This window comes from Diabrotica undecimpunctata, chromosome 7 (genome assembly GCF_040954645.1).
Source record: "Diabrotica undecimpunctata isolate CICGRU chromosome 7, icDiaUnde3, whole genome shotgun sequence".
Classification (NCBI taxonomy): domain Eukaryota; kingdom Metazoa; phylum Arthropoda; class Insecta; order Coleoptera; family Chrysomelidae; genus Diabrotica; species Diabrotica undecimpunctata.
In genome coordinates, this window is record NC_092809.1 from 100,798,680 (window position 1) to 100,817,402 (window position 18,723).

The 18,723-nt window shown below is 33.5% G+C and overlaps 1 protein-coding gene across 3 annotated transcripts in view; it reads left to right on the top strand.

Annotated features, from left to right (window-relative positions):
- for (cGMP-dependent protein kinase for) overlaps positions 1 to 18,723 on the top strand; it is a 790,239-nt gene that overhangs the window by 69,497 nt on the left and 702,019 nt on the right. For 2 of the 3 annotated variants that reach the window (XM_072537884.1, XM_072537885.1), the window contains exon 2: positions 14,064 to 14,441. The exons of the other annotated variant lie outside the window; for it this stretch is intronic. The gene's annotated coding sequence lies outside the window, so the exon portion shown is untranslated. The remainder of the gene's footprint in view (positions 1 to 14,063; positions 14,442 to 18,723) is intronic. 3 annotated transcript variants of the gene reach the window in all.

An 18,723-nucleotide genomic window follows, 5' to 3' on the forward strand; every position in this document is an offset into this window, starting at 1 on the left:
CGCGACGGTGGTCTGTTGGGATCACAAATAAGGCTATTATATTTTTTTATTTTCTTTTAATTAGTATTTTTGAAACACAATATCTTTATTTGTACTTATAGGGTTTTTTCTTTCATCTTATGAAAATATTTTGTTTGTTTATGTCTACCTTGTATTAAATTAAAGTAGATCAAAAATAAGTGATATATTTGACATAATAATTTTGACAGCTTACCACACTTTCAAAAAATCAAATTGTTCTTCTATTTTACAAAAATTAATCAAAACAATAATGAAACTATATTAAAAAACACAAAGAGTTCAGCAAATTCTATGACACTGAAAATACAGAAAAATTAATTACGCGGACAGTTTCTTAGGTTTTTCTTGCTGAATACACTCTTCACAGCAGGCTACTATACGATCCATGCATAACCAACATTTGCAAAATGTGCAAAAATATAGGGTTTTCCTTTTCTTGCAGTATGTGCAATGTACTCTTTTATCTGATTGTGGATTAGGTCGGTTTTGTGTTGACATTCCAGAGTATTTCATAACAGCTTGTCGAATGTTAAAATGTAATCCTGTCGTTGTAGCCCTTGATTCCAATTAACTTTTTACTAGGTCTCCCTCTATTTTTTTTTAAAATTGTCTTCGTTGTTTAGTATTTTCCGTATTGGGATTATTATGTTTGGTAATTACAAAAGTTTTATACTGGCAATATTTAGGACCCCATAAAAAATTACAAGTGGCCATTGTTTAGTATTTCTAGATACATCGTAAGATGACCCCATTTTATCTACAATATATACTCCACATTTGGTATCATTATAGAATAAAATCATCTCTGGCTTCTTGCTAGTATCGTCCACTGTATCAGTGTGATGAAAGGATGAAACTAGTCACACATTTTTATTCTTTTTAGGTACGTGCGATGTCACCATCATATGTGCTCCAAAATCAAAAACAGAGTAACCTGCAGGGCGGTCTTTCACATGGGTCATATTTGGGGACAATCCTTCTCTTTGGGACTGAATCGTACCCACAATCGTTAGCCTGTGTTCTATTTTCAGTTGAATAACAAGGTTGCAAGTAACAAATCAGCGATCCATCGTAATATTTCTTCCTGTTCAATAGAGAGGTTCATACATCCTTATAGTAACTGCTGCACATGAATTATCTACTTTATATGGTCCAGCAGGTTGTTGACTAGCATATATTTCCATATTATTAGTGTAAAATGTTTTTGCGTCGACAGTGGTAAAAACTTTGATACTATATTTTTTAGGTTTGTTTAGAATGTATATGCGGAAGCTACACCTTCCACGAAAAGCAAAAAGAATCTTATTCAGAGCTACATGTCTGCAACAGTATACAACGGTATATACTATTTTTTACAAATGCTTCAAAAATCTCTCTTATCGGAGCTTGTTTCTTGATTTTGAGTCTTTCGTCTCTGGTTTGTTTCTTATCAAAACGTATTACTTTCAACAAAAATCTAAATCGTCTTTGTGCCATGGTCGCTACAAATATTTCTGATCCCATGCCATCGTCTGTCCAAAATTCTTCTAAATTTTTTCGAGTGCTGTGATCCAAACCTACTAAATATAACAAACCAGCAAAAGCTCTCATTTCCGGAACAGATGTAAGTTTGATGTTTTGATTTTTGTATCTTCCAGATATGTCTCTAATATAAATATTGGTGTACTCTATTGCATTAATGCATTGAGTGCATTGAGTCTCACAGAGATGCCGGCGCTTCATGCCTCAACGTGTGGCCAAGTTCACACTCCTCGAGAGGTATAGGAACGTCGGCTGAGTGTTGACTCTTCGATGGCCCTTCACTTTAAACCACCACCTCACGAGAAATAATCTCAACTCCCGTAGAGACTTTTAATATTTCTATCGAATGGTTTTTTTGGTCGGCGAAGTGTTACTTCAGCTCGGCCACCGATTGAGGAGTAATTCCAAGCCCACCTGAAGCTTTTATTTACTCCTGGCCGTCGGTGGTCTAGTGGAACGCTGCGTCAGTTCGACACGATCTGAAATAGCTTTAAGGCAACCTGTCTTTCCCTATTTCAAAGATCGTGTCTCTCAGGCCAGGGAGCGTTCTCTTTGAGCTATTAACCCGCTTCTGCGAGGTAATTAGAAGTCTGTTTTTCTTCTTAAATCGAAGAAATGTCCACTCAGGTAATAATAAAACTCAGAATCGTAGAAAAGGCACTCGGCCAACAAGGTCTAGCAGGGGCTAGTGGTGTAAGACGACTAGATCCCGATCGGAAAATGTGCTGCCTTCTTATACACTTCGTGTTTGCAATTTAGCAGCGATCTTCCGCCGGGAGGCCAATAACAAAGCAGTAAATAAGACTGTTTGTTATTGTAGCGGTGACTATATGAAGCGGTGTCGTTCTGGTCTTCTTAATTACCAGCAAAGCCAGCATGGTCTTTCAAACTTCCGATTCGAAGTTGCGCCCCTGATCAGAATGAAGCAGAAGTGGAACTCCATGGAATTGGAAGGGGAACTTCAAATTGGAGCTTGCTAAAAAATTTGCAAATATGATCAATTCAATATTTGAGGGGTCTACAAGATTGTTAACTTGCTATTCTTAGTGTATGACTTATCTCTATTAGAAATATTACAAATTATAGAATATTTTTACTTTAATGTACAACAATATTCTTATCGTGGTTTTTGTCGGTAAATCATCTTCAGGGAAATATTTTAAAATGCTTATCTTTATCAACCGAATTGCAGCCACACTTTTGTTTTAACTATACACCACATCCCGTTGACTAGAATACCGCATTTTATCAATTTGCAGTGTTATAAATGTTTAATTATATAATAATAAAAATAAACTAGTGAAATGAACATATTCTATATTTTTTTTTTGCTGAAACATATTTACAAATGTCTCCCCTGCGTATATCTGTATTGAGTTTCATAAAGTGTACATAGATACACGAGACCTGCAGTTTAACGTTGATTCAAATGACACAATTCAGAGGAGCTCTTTTTCGTGGTAAATTAGTCTCACTTGTTTACCAAGTGCCTCCCCAGAGACGATTTTGGAATATTCTTTGGTTTTATGTTTGTAGTGAAAACCTAACCGTTTGTATTGAGAGCCGTACTAGTTACTCATTGTTTTATATGATCGTACGTTGATTTGTAGTGTATATTTTTGAAATTTCTGATACTATATATACAGGGTGATTCATTAAGAATGTAAAATCTTATGGTTATAGATTTTAGACCTCAAGATATGATAATTCTGTCCAACATGCCTTTACAAATATTGCTATAGAGCGTTCCACGTTAAGAAAATAACAGTATCCTTATGGAGATCAGTGTTGCCAAAACTCTAAGGCAAGTGTTGCTATTAGATTCTCCATATATGATTCATTCTAATCAGAGCCGTATTCAGCACTGTGTAGTTGTAATTAATTAATTTCATTAATAAAAGGATATGTATAGTTGAATACAAAATAATGCATTATAAATACTTGTTTCTTTAATTGAAGGATATAGGTATGTAATTATTATAGGACTAATAAAAATAGTTAAATTTTACTATTGTTTAACATTACATATTTTTAAACGCTTTAGATAAGATGTAACTAAAAAACACAAGTGCAGCTTTAATTTTATTTTCATGTAAGTAATAACAACAATTACATACATAAAAATGTTTCCTTGTATACAAGGTGAATCACCACTAACGGAACGGAAGATTACAGCGAAAGAGTAAAAAATTTTTAAAAATTTTAAATTATTAGTTTTTAAGTTGATAAAAGCTATATTTTAAAATTATTTTGAAATATACATGGTGTCCCAATAAATTTCGGCGTATCAAAGTTATATTTTTTTATCTTTTTATTCTTCTTCCTCTTTATAAGCAATCATGCGGATTTGGCGGATTTATACCTCTATGGAAGGTTGTCACTCCATCTTTTTGCGCGATCGGCCGACACTTCTACCAATTAATGAATTATCTCTTGCTATTTTGACCACACGTGTCTCCCCCATTCTGCTTATGTGGTTATTTCATTCTTTTTTCTATTTAGTGTCAATTCATTTATATATATATATATATATATATATATATATATATATATATATATATATATATATATATAATGAATATATGTCCAAAGTTCGGTCTCCTACTTGCGAGTTCAATGTCAGAGATATATAATATAATTCTTCTCACTATTACCAAATTTTCACGGACTATTATTTACAGACTTTTTGGATTTGGTACTTTGTGTCCACCGATTTGCACACTATCACATAGTTTACTCACTGCATATCAACATAATTCTCATCTTCTCTATCATCGCTATCACTTTCATTACTGTCACTGTCATCCGTCACATTTATTACCACAGGATCAATATCGTCCATCAACCTGTCAATAACCCAAAATTTTTGCTCCTCCTTAATAGAAAGTTTACAATAGTTTGCATTTCTTATTAATTGTTCCATAACGGCCGGCGGTCTTAAACTCTGTGTTGTGTGAGGCAATATTTCTTTTTATGTATTTTTCTTTGTATGTGTTTACAACTTCCATGAGCTCTGATTTTAAATAATCTTCAAAAAAGATATCTTTCTCTAGCAACCATGTCTTAATTTAATCTTTATTGAAGGCTTGTGCCGGAATCACTTCTTCTCTCCTCGAATGGTACGAAGCGTTGAACATCACTACAACAGTTTTCTCTGGAAGATTAGGAAGAAGCTTTTCCTTAAACCATTGTTCAAATATAGGACCATCCATCTCATCATGATAGTCATCAAAAAGCAGCACCTTCTACAAAGCCCAATTCGCTACCCGCATGCACTAGAACAAATTGGGGGCCTCGTTGTGTCGGTTGTTTTAGGCTTGTTGACAACCCCTTAACAAACGCATCCCTGGTTGAAGTCACTGAGAAGTCCTTCCAACATTCACTCAAGTTTCGTCCAAATAAACGACGGTGTATTTTTTTTATCTCACGCAAATAATGATGCCTCCATTTTAGAATACCGGGCCGTTCAATCATGCTTGACTTTTGGTACGTTTTCTATGGGCCTTAGTCCTCCTTCCGCAGTTTCTATGCCTATTTTAGAAATAGTACTAAAACTTAATCCCGTCATAGCACTTACTTTATCGGTTAAACTTCTAACAGTTTCACCACTTCTTAAATTTAGATGATAATTAAATACATTTAAAACAATTTGTTTTGCACGGATGTCCAAGATATTCCCTTGGCTTAATTTTTGAATTTTCATTTTCAATTAACATTTAACTGTAAAGTCACAATAATTACTAAAGAACCGCAAAGCCTTATTATCATTATGTAGTCAGAGAACGACATAAAATCGCTGACATACGCACACCCTATTATTTTAAGTTGCAATTAGTAATTAGATATATGCAAAGCGATCCGTTTAATTGCTTATCTTTCAATAGCCGGCAAAATGCATGATTTAGTTAAGAAATATTTTCTACTGATTTCCATGATTAATGGCATATGGTATTCTCACCGAAAAATAAATAAACTGTCGTTACTATAATTAAAGTAATATAAAATAAAATTATCTTTTGTAAATACTATTTATTTAAAATCATTTTCCCTACTTTTCATCTCTTTTTTCGAATGGGCATTTTTGGTCAATTACGTTAAAAAACATTAATTTTAATTCATATCTGTGGAAACCAAAATACAAATAATACAACCCTGAATCGTGCTTGTGTTCATCCTGGCATCGCTGCGCTTCTATGGTTCATAAGAAATACATGGTCCTATCTCCGCAATGTTATTTTCTTAACGTGGAACGCTCTATAGTTTCCGAGATAACAAGTGTTTACAGTTTAAATGTGAATTTTAATTTTCGCAATAATTTTGTATATTTCACACTTTCTATTTAAAAATTTGCAATTTTACGTTTTTTGGCATGATGATTGCTACTTTAGACTCTTAATTTACACTTAGTTGTATTTAGTCAATCAAAACAATTTTTTTCGGCTGAATTATGGGTAAAATAATAAATAAAGATGAAAAGGCGTTAAATTCTACAAAAAAGTAACTGTCGTTCGATTGATCTAGTTCAATCGCTTTTCGCGTTACAGTGGAACTTGGTTATAGCGTCATTGAAGGGTCCAGTAAAAAAATAACGCTATATCAGAGTGGCGTTATAAAGAGGTAAAAAAAATGAAATTTTAACGAGGCAAAATTTTATTACAGCGTTATTTATTATTACATTTGCATTTAGGATAATTAAGAAATAAAACATATCATGTAAGTATATGAAACTTATATTTTTTATGAAAAAGTTCTCTAAACCTGAAAAAGTCAGTTATTTTCTTCTGCATAACCCTTTCCGAAAAAAAAAGAATTTTTCTGTAGTGTCCTTAATGATCTGAGCTGCTTCTTTGGTAGTTGTGGATGCCTCCCTAAACTGGTAAAACCTGGATATGCTTTTAGCAGCTGTCATTGCTTCTTGGATTGTAGGACAATCAACGCTGTCTTCTTCTTCTTCTTCATTATCTTCATCAACATCCATTTCCACATTTTCACTTGTTCCACAATTTTATCACTTAAAACTTGAAACGTTCCTACCTTATCGTCTACTAAAATGTAGAAGTCAAGATCAGTTCCAAACTCTCTCTGGTTTACATTAAATTTTTGTATCCACTCTGACAAAGGCATTTCGTCATCCTCGTCAACATCTTGATCATTGGAGGAAACTACAGTCAATTTGACTTAACGAAACAACTTAAAAATTTTCACGGACGTAACCGCACTCCACGCATTGTCTAAAAACTGAACTACATCGAGGATGGTAATGTTCACAGATTCCCCATTGCTTATACAAAAAATCATCCTTTTCAAAGGCTGTTTGCGATAATGGCACTCTAAAATTCTGACTCTTTGGTCCATAGGCTGCAAGACACTTGTGCAGTTGGCTGGTAAGAAAACTAGGTTGATATTGGTCAAATTAAGCTTGGGATTGGTTGCACAGTTGTCAACTAAGAGAAGAATTTTTGTTTTTTTGAAGAGATTTCTTTCTTAATTTTTCTTCAAAAATAGCAAAAGTTACATAAGCTTTTTTTTTGGCTGTATAGTTTACAGGCAGTGTTTTTATTTTATTGAAACATCTAGGATGTAAACTTTTCCCAAAAACCAAAAGCTTCCTTTTCTCTGTACCTGTCATGTTTGCACTAACAAAAGCCGTGACACTTTGTTTTAAAAGCTTTCCACCGACACATTTTTGATTTTTAAAATTTAAAGTTGTGTCTGGCGTTAATTTGAAAAAAAAAGCACAGTTTCATCTCTATTGAAGATATATTCATCCTTGTATGGTTGCCTAAGTTGTGGCCATGTGTTTTGTAACCAATCACCTATCACGTTCTCGTCCACACATTTTGCCTCTCCAACAATTTTCGCGAAGGAAATTGAGTGCCGGGCTTTAAACCGATCTAGCCAGCCGTTAGAGCATGTGAAATCTTCATCAAACAGTTTTTCGAATTGTGTAGCTTTCTCCTTTAAAAGTGCTTGAACCATTTGAGTTTATTGAGTCTATTTGCTTCTAAAGAGTCCAATGTATTTTCATTTTACTGTAAAAAATCAATAACAAATTAAAGTAATGAAGATAAAAAACAAAAAACCCAAAGCAAAAAAAAAAAAATTAAATGTTAAAAATGCCCAAAATTTACTTTAAACAAAACAAAATATTAACCCAGATTTTCTGGATACAATTCTTTTTACCGATGAGGCTACATTCACCAGACGAGAAAAATATTTAATTGAAAAAATATTAATTTATGGGATTCTGAAGATCCTTATGCTAAGAGAGAAACCCATTTTCACATTTTCAGTACGACTTTGAAGCATGTTCATAATTTCTTTAAATTATTCCCTTTAGTAAAGTATTTTCACGCCGCCCATGCCTGCATACCTTCCTCAAATAACCGACACTACCGAGCGATTCGTTACGCCTTTTTTTTTACAAAGAAATAACTTCGCCAAATGCTCCTTCTTCTTTTTATCTTGTTTTGGTACATAAAAATCTTTCCTAATAACAAAGGAAAAAGGACCTATTGTGAAATCTCCGAGCTACCTTCTCAGAAAAACAGAAGAGTTGTTTTTCGTAGAAAGTTTACTTTCCATTGGTAAAAGCTATGAAAATGAACCCCAGTAGCCAGGCTATTTAATGTCAATTTCGCGTGGCATCCTTCAGCCAAGATCCCCTCCCTATTTTCAACCTTCGCTTGTCTAAGCCCTTCTAAGTTCACAATCCGATGTTCATTTCCAAGTTGGTTCCTGTGGCAAGCGGTCTTATCTTCGACAATCGGTGGTAAGTGGATTTTCAATTCACCCTTATTTATATTTACACAGTGTGTCTTATATCAATTATTCTCTCTTTTGTCAAACAGACGTCTTCCAATTGAAGTCACTTCTGTTTGCCGTTCAGATTTTACACCGATTCAGATTTTACACCGATTCAGATTTTACACCGATTCCTATTATACACCGTCCATACGTGTACACTATTCAAACATTCACCGCAACGTTAGTTCACCTCGATCATCAGTCATCTTTATGTTATCTCAACCACCTGTAGTACCCCGGTCTAGCTGCCTCTTTTCGTCGGCCTAACAGACAATCTAAGGGATTACGTTAGGAAGACCGCAATTTATTGTGGTCGTGTCATCCCAACTACCTGTTGTACGGACCGAAGTCAAGTGCCTTATTGATGGCGTCATACCATTATCTGAATACACCTGTTTCGTGAGTATCAGTTTTATTGACTAAACCGTGATAACGAAATCTTTAGAAGTTGATTTATGACTCCAGTTCAGTGTACCTTCTTATTTATGGAGGTTTAGTCTGACTGAGTATAAAAATACAGGATAATATATACGTATAAATAACGTACCATTTATTTTATATATGTAGATTATATTTCTGATAAATTCTATTCTTAGATTTGAAGTGATCACGATCAAAAACCTAGTAACTTCATGTTTAGGTATCCTCAAGGCATAAAATTCACTTGCTTGCCAAATATTGACGTAGATATAATTATAATGTTCCTTGCCTTTTACTAGTTCTTGAGGATACTAAATTATTTATAACTAATTTTCAAAGAGATATTTTTTATTTGTAATTAATAATCAGTTACGCAATAATCATGCCATTTAACTGTTCAATAAAATTTGGCATAGTACATTTACTTTAACAAATATACCTAAATATAATTTTGTTAAAGAACTATTTGCTTTTTATTTCTTTTATATTTTTTTATACAATTTGAATTTATATTTTTGTGTTTCTCTTCTAGGCATTTTTTATTGAATTATATTATTATTTGTTTGATCGTATATTTTGAGTATATGTGTCGAAATATTAGGAGTGTACCGCATAATTCCGATACCTTTTCTCTCACGGTTTACTTTATTCTCGCGTGAGTTCTCTAGCTGTACCTTACCTTTCTCGTCATCCTTTTCTATGTGCCTTAAGGTTTCCCTGTTCCTCTAAAAATAGGGTGGTGCCCAAATAACTTTTCTTCTCCTATCTCTTATCTTCTCTTCTAACTTCTTGTCTTTGTGTCGTAAGTACTTCTTTAATTGATCCGTGCCGTGATATTTGAGCTGTAACAAGAACCCCGACCATACCTCTACCTCTACCAGACTGAAGCCCGAGCCTAGTACCGCTCTTTGTGTAACCTCCAATCAATCATCAAGAGGGTACAACTTTAAGGTTAACTTTTGGTGTGGTGTAATTATGTTACTGCTTCAGTTCCTCTTTATTCTTTGGAAGTTCGTCAATACTTAAATCAAAAGTTTTCGCATCGATGGATTGGTCGTGGAAGTGAGTTTGCTTCGCCATCAAGAAGTCCGTATTTCAATTCTTTGTATTTTTTAATTTGGTCGCAAATGAAAGGAAAGCATTAGTTTACAAAAAAAAAAGAATTAATTATCTGTTAGAATTGCAACATAAAATGGAAGAAGCCGCGAGTATGATTAAAAATAATAGACAATGGATATTTGATATTAAGGGATCTTTGCGAAACCTGATCATACAGTGTATTGAAGTAAATAGTTGATATTTTGAACACTTAATTAAAGTTTTGAGTTTTTTACTTTAATTACTTTGGTTTGTTATGGTTACACATTTAGAGAATAAAATGTTTTATTGTAAAATTAAAATTCATTGGCCTTTTTAGAAGCAAATAACTCGGTAACCTATCGAATTACATGAATCAAACAAAAGTAACTTTTTTTAAGAATTCAACGCTTCTTCATATGTTTCTATTATATTACCTATATAAGAAATCCAAATATTATGTTATGCAGACGACCCCGCATTAATCGCCGAGACAGAAGACGAGCTCCAAAAATTAACACACATCTTCAATACAACATCCAAGAAATACAATATGATAATATTAGCAGAAAAAAACCAACTGGATAACATCTAAATACCCACTATGATATAAAATCAGCAAGGAAGCAAGGTTTAGATATCTGGGAATAGATATAACTAGTTACCGAGATGTTGAAGAAGAAGTACGACAACAAAGCTTAAGAGCAAGTAAAACGGCGGGATCTGTTAATGACACAATCTGGAAGAACAAACATCTAAGACAAGACCTAAAAACAAGAATCTATAAAGCAGCAATTAGACCTATATTAACATACACGGCGGAGACAAGACCTGACACATCTAAAACGAGACGATTACTAGAAACAACAGAGATGAAAATACTTAGACGAATATCAGGGAAAAGTCTGTTGGATAGGGAGAGAAGCGAAAACATAAGAAGCGCAAGCAATATAGAAGACATAAATGGATGGATGACAAAACGGAAATCGGAGTGGAACGAACACATTAGTAGAATGGCAGAGGATAGGACAGTACGAATAGCACGAGATAAGTCACCAAATGGACGAAGAAGTATTGGCAGACCAAGAAAAATATGGTACGATAATTTAAACAATTTAGGAGACTAATATTGAAGAAGAAACAGGCTTTAAAGCCTACACACAAGACGGAAGAAGATAGAAGAAAATATTACCTATAGCTCACCCGAAAAAAAAAAATGTTTGATTTATAAACACAACGGAGTGTAAGTATTATAACGCCGTTTATTAGCAATGATAAATTAGAGTTCACATTCCTCATGCCAATTTCGGTATCACTCGATATCTCGGAAGCTAGCAATATTCGTATAAGGCATGTTGAGCAGAATTATGTGCGCTCTAGAATCTACAACTCAGAGATAGGACATTTTTAATGAATCACCCTGTATATTAATAGAACAACAGTTAAGATATGTTTATGTATGATCATAATATATAATGGCCTATCAATATTTGTTTAATTAACTCAAATAAAAGGTACACTAAACTGTTTACATCAAATAAATAATTAATCTATGTTAAGAATAATATTGAGATAAGGTGGCGTGCAGTTAGAATGTTGATTGTGATGTACACGTGTTGTTGTTGACACCTACTACATTGATTCAGTATAACGTTACAATGAATGCATTTGAGTGTGCGTGTATAAATAAATACGTAATCAATGTCAGAGTGATTTGTTTAGAGCAGATATGTTTTTGTATTGCCTAGGATTAATTAAATAAGTGCAATAATTTTATTGAACCGATTATCGATGTTTATTATAATTTTATTAGTTATTATGTGAAACTTTTATTATAAACAGCGAAGACTGAAGAAATAATAGTAAATAAGTCACTGTTTTTAAGAAAAATACGAAAAATAAAAATGACTAATGTGATAGAACGTGCTATATTTTATAGAAATGTAACTTTTATGAATAACTATTACGAATGTGTTTAATACAGTCCGATTTGAAATTTGAAAACTGTATCACATCATTAACTTGTACTCGCCCACTGCTGCACATAGGTCTCCCTCAGTCTTGCATTGTTTTCATTTAAACTTTAAACACGTTGAAAAATATTACGTTTATAACCAAAAAAATGTTAATCGAATCTCGAACGTTATGAACCTCGCTTAGGCGATGAACCTCTTTAGGAAAAATCTCCTTTTTTTGCGGGAGTTTTTGAGGAATAGAGCAACGTGGGCAATAGGGGGTGTGGTAGTACGTTGCTAGCAAAGTGGGAGAAAGCTGAAGGTGGCTTTTTCTGAATGAGAGTCGAAGGTCCCGAGGGGAAGCACCATCGCTGTCATCAGATACACTATCGGAACGGCTCTTAGATCAGCCTTTTTGGCATGCAGCTTATTCTATCTGCGATGTTTTATGTGAGTTGATTCTAGTATGTCGTTATACTCATCAGGAAGTTCGTTACCAGTCAAATGTAGAAGTTTCGTAGGAGGGAATTGAATTTTGTTAATGAGATATCTGGCGAGTATGTGCCGTAGGCGATGACAAGGAGTTTTGAGTTTTGAGGAACTGATTCTGCTCCTAATAGTGTGCTTGTTGGCAAGTGGATGGATTAGTGCCGATGGATAATAGTCAGCACGTTTCCTCATGCATTTCCTCAGGATTTTATTGTTATATGGAATGTAAGAACATTATACGAAATAAGCAAGCTGGAACAAGTGTATTAAGAAAAGAACAAATATAATGTAGAAATTATGAGATTAAGCGAAACAAGATAGACTGGCAACGGAGAAATCATAGTGGGAGATCGACAGGCAATGATCTACTTAAATATAAATACTCTAATACTCTATTACGATGGGAGGCAACATCTGAAAGAATTATACGTTCGATATTTAAGGCAAAATACTATAACATATTAGTTATTAACGTTTACGCCCCCACAAGTGAAAATAATGAGGAAGGGAAAGCAGATTTCTATGAGCAACTCTGAGCAACATACGACAATGTGAATAGTAACTGCAAAAGAGGTATAAAAATGGTAATTGGAGACATAAAGTAGTGAATGATAATAAAGAACATAAATCAGTGGTTGGAAATGAAGGATTAAAAGAAAGAAATGATAATGGAAGTTGATTGATACAGTTTTGTGAACAAAATGAGATTATAATAGATGGAAGTATGTTTAAGGACAAAAAGATACACAAAGAAACATGGAGGTCTCCAGGAGGAAGATACGGAACTCAAATTGACCATATACTGATCCAGTCAAAATGAAAAAGCTGACTACAAGATGGTAGGAGCCTACGAGAGGCAAATGTGGAATCATACTATATGCTAGTCAGGGCCAAAATAAAGATGAAATTGGCCAGAGACAAAAACTTGAAGGTAAACAGAAGAAGATGATACAATGTTGAAGCTATTAAACAAGAATCGAATGTTTCTCTTTCTCGAACGAGAAAAACTGAAAATAAAATGAATAGCATCGCCCTAAAATAAGGAAACAGTGAAGAAAATATGGAAGAAGTTTAAGGACATAATGTCCAAAACTGCTAACGAAACGATTGAGATAAAAAAAAGAGAAAACAGAAAATGGATATTCCGAGGTACATTACAACTAAGTAATAGAATGAAAAATAGGATATCAAGAAGAAGAAGAGAATACCAGATTACAGCTAGAGAAGAACTGTAACGAGAGATCATGAAATAATTGGCATGGGATGGAGAGGTCAAACTGAGAGCGAGAAAGAGAGAAGAAGAAGAAGAAGAAAAATTATGTAAATAGAGAGGAATGGAAAAAACATCTAGAGGAAGTTTCGAAGGAATAAAATATAAGTGAATGCGATAATCCAGCCAATAACGGTTTTACTTAGCTACTTTTAGCTAAGAAACGCAAGAACGCCCAATACTCCATCAGGAAGGAAGGCAGTAGAGAGAAAGAGGGAGGTATATATTCAATGTACAATAAGCAAGTACTAACCTGCCCTTCTCTGTCACTGAAACGGCTTATTGGATTTTTGTGATATATGATCTCCTTATACAAAAGCTTCTCAAACGTTTTTATAATAAATATATTTTACAAATACACGTTTATAAAGCGAATTAATGAAAAAATAATTATGATCTCCAATGGGTTTCGAATTACTGAGAAATACTCTCGTCTATATGTCGCCCAATAGAAATTTCACAACTGTAATCTCAAATAATAACTGATTGTTTTTCTTTTCCAGGTCGAAAAAGTACTACAATGGCTATGAATACAATCTACTACCTTGCCCCTCACCGCTCTCATCAAAGCAATCTACGATAAACTCAAGTGCTTGCCTACTAAAAAAATCACAATCAGAAACTCGATATAATTTAGTTAGTTACATTATTGTTGTGGAGCTAATTACCTTCCATTTGTGTAGTGTTTTCAGAAAATATCGTTTGGTGGAATAAATCGGGTGTAGTGCGAGTGCAATAAGAACTATTTTTTCGGTGTCTTCGGTGTATATTAAAGTTTTGCATAGTTCCATTTTAGTCCCATGAGGATTCTGAGTTTGCGTGCTGCAAAGGTTTAAATAGTTATTTTTCCGACGTGGTTGCTCTAAGGCTTTGAAGAATCGGTGAGTACAAAATTAAGTTTAAAATAATGTAGTTTTAATATTACAAATGAATTTATCAATTTTTACTGTAATGGCATCATTATGCATTTTGATATCCTCAAAAATGTCATAAAAATAGTAGTAACATATTTAGGAATTTACCTGTTACTCGGGTCATTTTTATTTTTGTTCTCTTTACAATTATGGATATAGAGAATAATGTTTATTGATTTTGTTGAGACGATATCTTTCCTATTTAAACTTACTTTTGCAAATATTTTATCGTAAAATTTTATCCAGTACGGATTTTAACACGCTATCGCTTTAGTATTACACATTTTTTCCATATGCATTTATTCGGAATGTTTTTAAAATGCTCTTATTTTAATCTCACTCCCTTCTTCAAGTTGTTTACTCCGTATTGCACAGCTTATTTCCCCGTTCCCTCCCTTTATTTGGCCTGATGGTAAACAAAATTGAAATTGTTTATTCCAAAAACTATTAGGTCTACATGAATTCTAAAAGCATTAAATTGAAGAGAAAGGTTAATATGTATTATCAAATTAACCCTCTATAGCCCCGTGTGTACTCAAGGCAACAAAGGAGTTTTTGATGCAGAAAACTTTTTTAAAACAATTTCCGACTCTAAGATGCCCTCTGTTGATTTCAGGTAACATTTGGTTATACATTTTAATACACTTAGTGCCATCTATGAACCTATGACGACACCTATATGGAAATTTTTAACAGTATGTCAAATGCACAATTGGCTACCTTATTAGTTTGTATTTTCGATCGTGATTTATTGTTATAAATTGTGTACAATTTATATAAAAATACATAGAGGCATTATATGAGCATTTAGATATTAATTGCCGTTGAAATTTGTTTATTTTATTGTGTTGTTTCTAGTCTGTGATAAAAAACAGGTATGTTGCTTTGAATCCACACTAAACCATATCATTTTAAATTATTTTTTTAGTATGGATACAAAAACGTTCTACGGGAAAAGCAGTAAATATCCGTTATTGTTTGTAAAAGTTCCCAACAAATGCGAGGAATCCGAAGACTGACTTTGAAGAGAGTGATAATGCATTTTCCATAGGTACTCAGATATCAATCGATCCAGGATCAAATGAAATGAAAAATGAAGACGATTTGTACGAAGCAAATTTAGACCAGGATACCAATTTAGATTTAGACCAAGATAAAGATGAGGACGATACCGATAAAACAGAAAAACACACTAAGAAAATGTGTTCAAAAGGTCAAAAATGATCGAAAAAAACATTCAGTGAAAGATTGGTCCCCGAACAGTATTTCCAATTCCAGAATGGAAAGGTAATTTACCGACATGCAAATTATTAGAACCGGAATCCCCTCTACATTATTTTAAAAAGATGATATCTACCAATATGCTGGAAAACATAGTAGAACAAAGTAATTTGTATGCACTGCAAAAGAATATAAATAAACCATTGAATATGACACTAGCAGAATTAAACCAATTAATTGTATCTGTTCTACTGATGTCAATATATTTCTTGCCAAGGACAAGATCAGTTTGATAGAAGGAAACACGTGTTGCTCAAATAGTTGACACTATATCTAGGAATCGCTGGGAAGAAATAAAAACTAAAATTCATTTCAATACTTAGTAACGAAAATATGGTCAACAATAATGATATACGTTATACAAAATTAGACCATTCATCAACGGTCTAGTTCAAAATTTTCAGAGTATTTCAATGAGTGAAAAATTGTGTATTGATGAACAAGTGATACCATTCAAAGGGGCACATTCTTTAAAACAATATATGAAGAACAAACCCAAAAAATGGGGATACAAGGCATTTGTTTTGTGTGATAGCAATGGTATTGTTTATAAATGGAAAAACGTGGACTGCAATGTTTGAGAACTGTTCGTCCAAACAGATTGCCTAATTGCCATTTTTCTGATGACAAGAATATGAAGAAACAGGGCAGAGGTACTGTAGAAGAAAAGCACGCTACAGTAGATGGCATAAGACTAACAGCGTTAAAGTGGTGCGATAATAAACCGGTTCATTTGCTTAGTAAATTTGTTGGTTCTAAGCCTACTTCGTTAGTCAAGAGGTGGGATAAGAAACAAAAATCAAGAATTGATGTATGCTGTCCAAATGCAGTGCAATTTTATAATAAATTTATGGGAGGTGTCGATCTTATGGATTCACCAATTGCTCTTTACCGAACAGACATAAGATCTAAAAAGTGGTATCTAAAAATATTTTTTCACCTTCCGGATTTAGCTGTTGTTAACAGCTGGTTGTTGTATCGTCGTGATTGCGATTACTTTGAAATTGAAAAGAAAAACCAGTTGCCTTTCTTACAGTTTAAGTCCCACTTATGTAGCGAACTGTTAGCAACTCTCCCTATCTCATTCCCTTCTTCAAGGTCTTTACTCCGTATTGCACAGCTGATTTCCTCGTTTCCTCCCTTCATTTGGCCTGATGTTAAACAAAATTAAAATTGTTTATCCCAAAAACTGTTAGGTCTACATGAATTCTGAAAGCATCAAATTGAAAAGAAAGGTTTATATTATCAAATTAAACATTTAACGATTAAGAAGTTTATGTTTTAAATTGTAAAATAGATTTGAAGAATTACTCATTTACACGAATTAAAAAAAAACATAAGGTCCCACGACTCTTAAAACCCGAGTTAGCCCTTTTTTCAAAAATTCATGTGGGCTTTGATTGTAAATAATAAGAAATTTAAAAATAACCATTTGAAAAATATACAAAAAAATTTAAGAATGATTCCTTTAAATATGATACGCCAAAGATATAGGGTTTGGAAGCGAAGCGATTTCACTATTTCAAAAAGAGAATTCATAAATTCAAATTCATAAAAGTCGTAATATCTCTGGTTATAATAAACGAAAATTGATGTTTTTTTTTTAATTTGGGGTAGCACGTGGCATAGATCATCTGTATTTGTAGAGTACGGATGGCGAATTAAGTTCCACAGCGCTTAGGTCACAATTGACCCATTGTGCGTCCTCCCAGGGAGCTGTCGTCCTTAACTCATTGTCCATCCTGCCATTTTTACGAAGGTGGACAGGTCACCAGGAGGGCCAGGACTCGTCGAACGTGTACTCTCGTATTAATGATAACTCCGGGCATTCAGATAGGACATGCTCTACAGTTTCGTCTTCTCGTTCACACTTCGTACATAGAGGTGTGTCTACTAGCCCCAGTGTGTGGAGGTCTTTGCTTAGTTGACAATGACCATTTAAAAAACCAACTGTCAAGGGTAGGTTTTTCCTGGTCATTCCCAAGTACTTCTTTGATGCTGACTTTGAGGTTACTTAGTGTTACCCTGGTTACCCGCGATTGTTGTAGTTGACCAACCAAAAAGATCCGGTCTTAAAAGTCTTAGGCCTGCCTCCCTAGGAAATTGTCCTTTAACCCACTTCAGGATGATGGTATTACCATCCGAAGCTTGAGTTAGTGACTCGCTACACTCTATTACTAACACTGATGTGACACGTAATCTATTCAAGGTTAGTAGCGCTTGTCTGCTATCTGTGCAGATCATTATAGTTTTCCCAGCCATACCTTTTTGGGCTATCTCTTTTGCGGCTATGGAGATACCAGCATTTAGTTAAATTGTAAATTGTTTTTTTAACCGAGTAATTTGTTTAAACAATTTAAAATAAATAGATATTTTGCAAAATTTTACTTATTAATATTAGTAATAAAATGTTACGAAATGATAAGCAACTTAAATAATTAACTTGAATATTCTAAGGGTCGTAAGACATTGTATCTTTTTAAATTCCTGTAAAAATGGTATTATTTCGAATAAAAAAATTAACTTACCCATTAACTTACCAAATCTACCCATTTTTTGAATAATTCACAATTAGTCATAATCATGAAATATTTATTATAACTATAAATAATTTGTTATAATTATTTTTTACCTATAACAATAAATAATTTGTACACGAAAAAAATACATTATTCTCGACTATAATTATTATAAACGGTGCAATTGTAAAAATTTTGAATAGTATGACCGTTATCAGGTGGATACAATGTATTGTTGCTATTATTACTTGATGTACTTGGAGTATTCCTAAAAGTATTCACTATGTTCTGATGATGTTCGGCACTAAAATGTAAATACGGATTCATCGAGTTCGAACTTCCATGTCCAGTAATTTTCATAGCTTGTTGTTCACTACCGCCAGATTGTAGTAACTGACTAACTGCAGTGGCACGATTAGAGTGATTCGTTATTTTCACTTTTTTAGTGT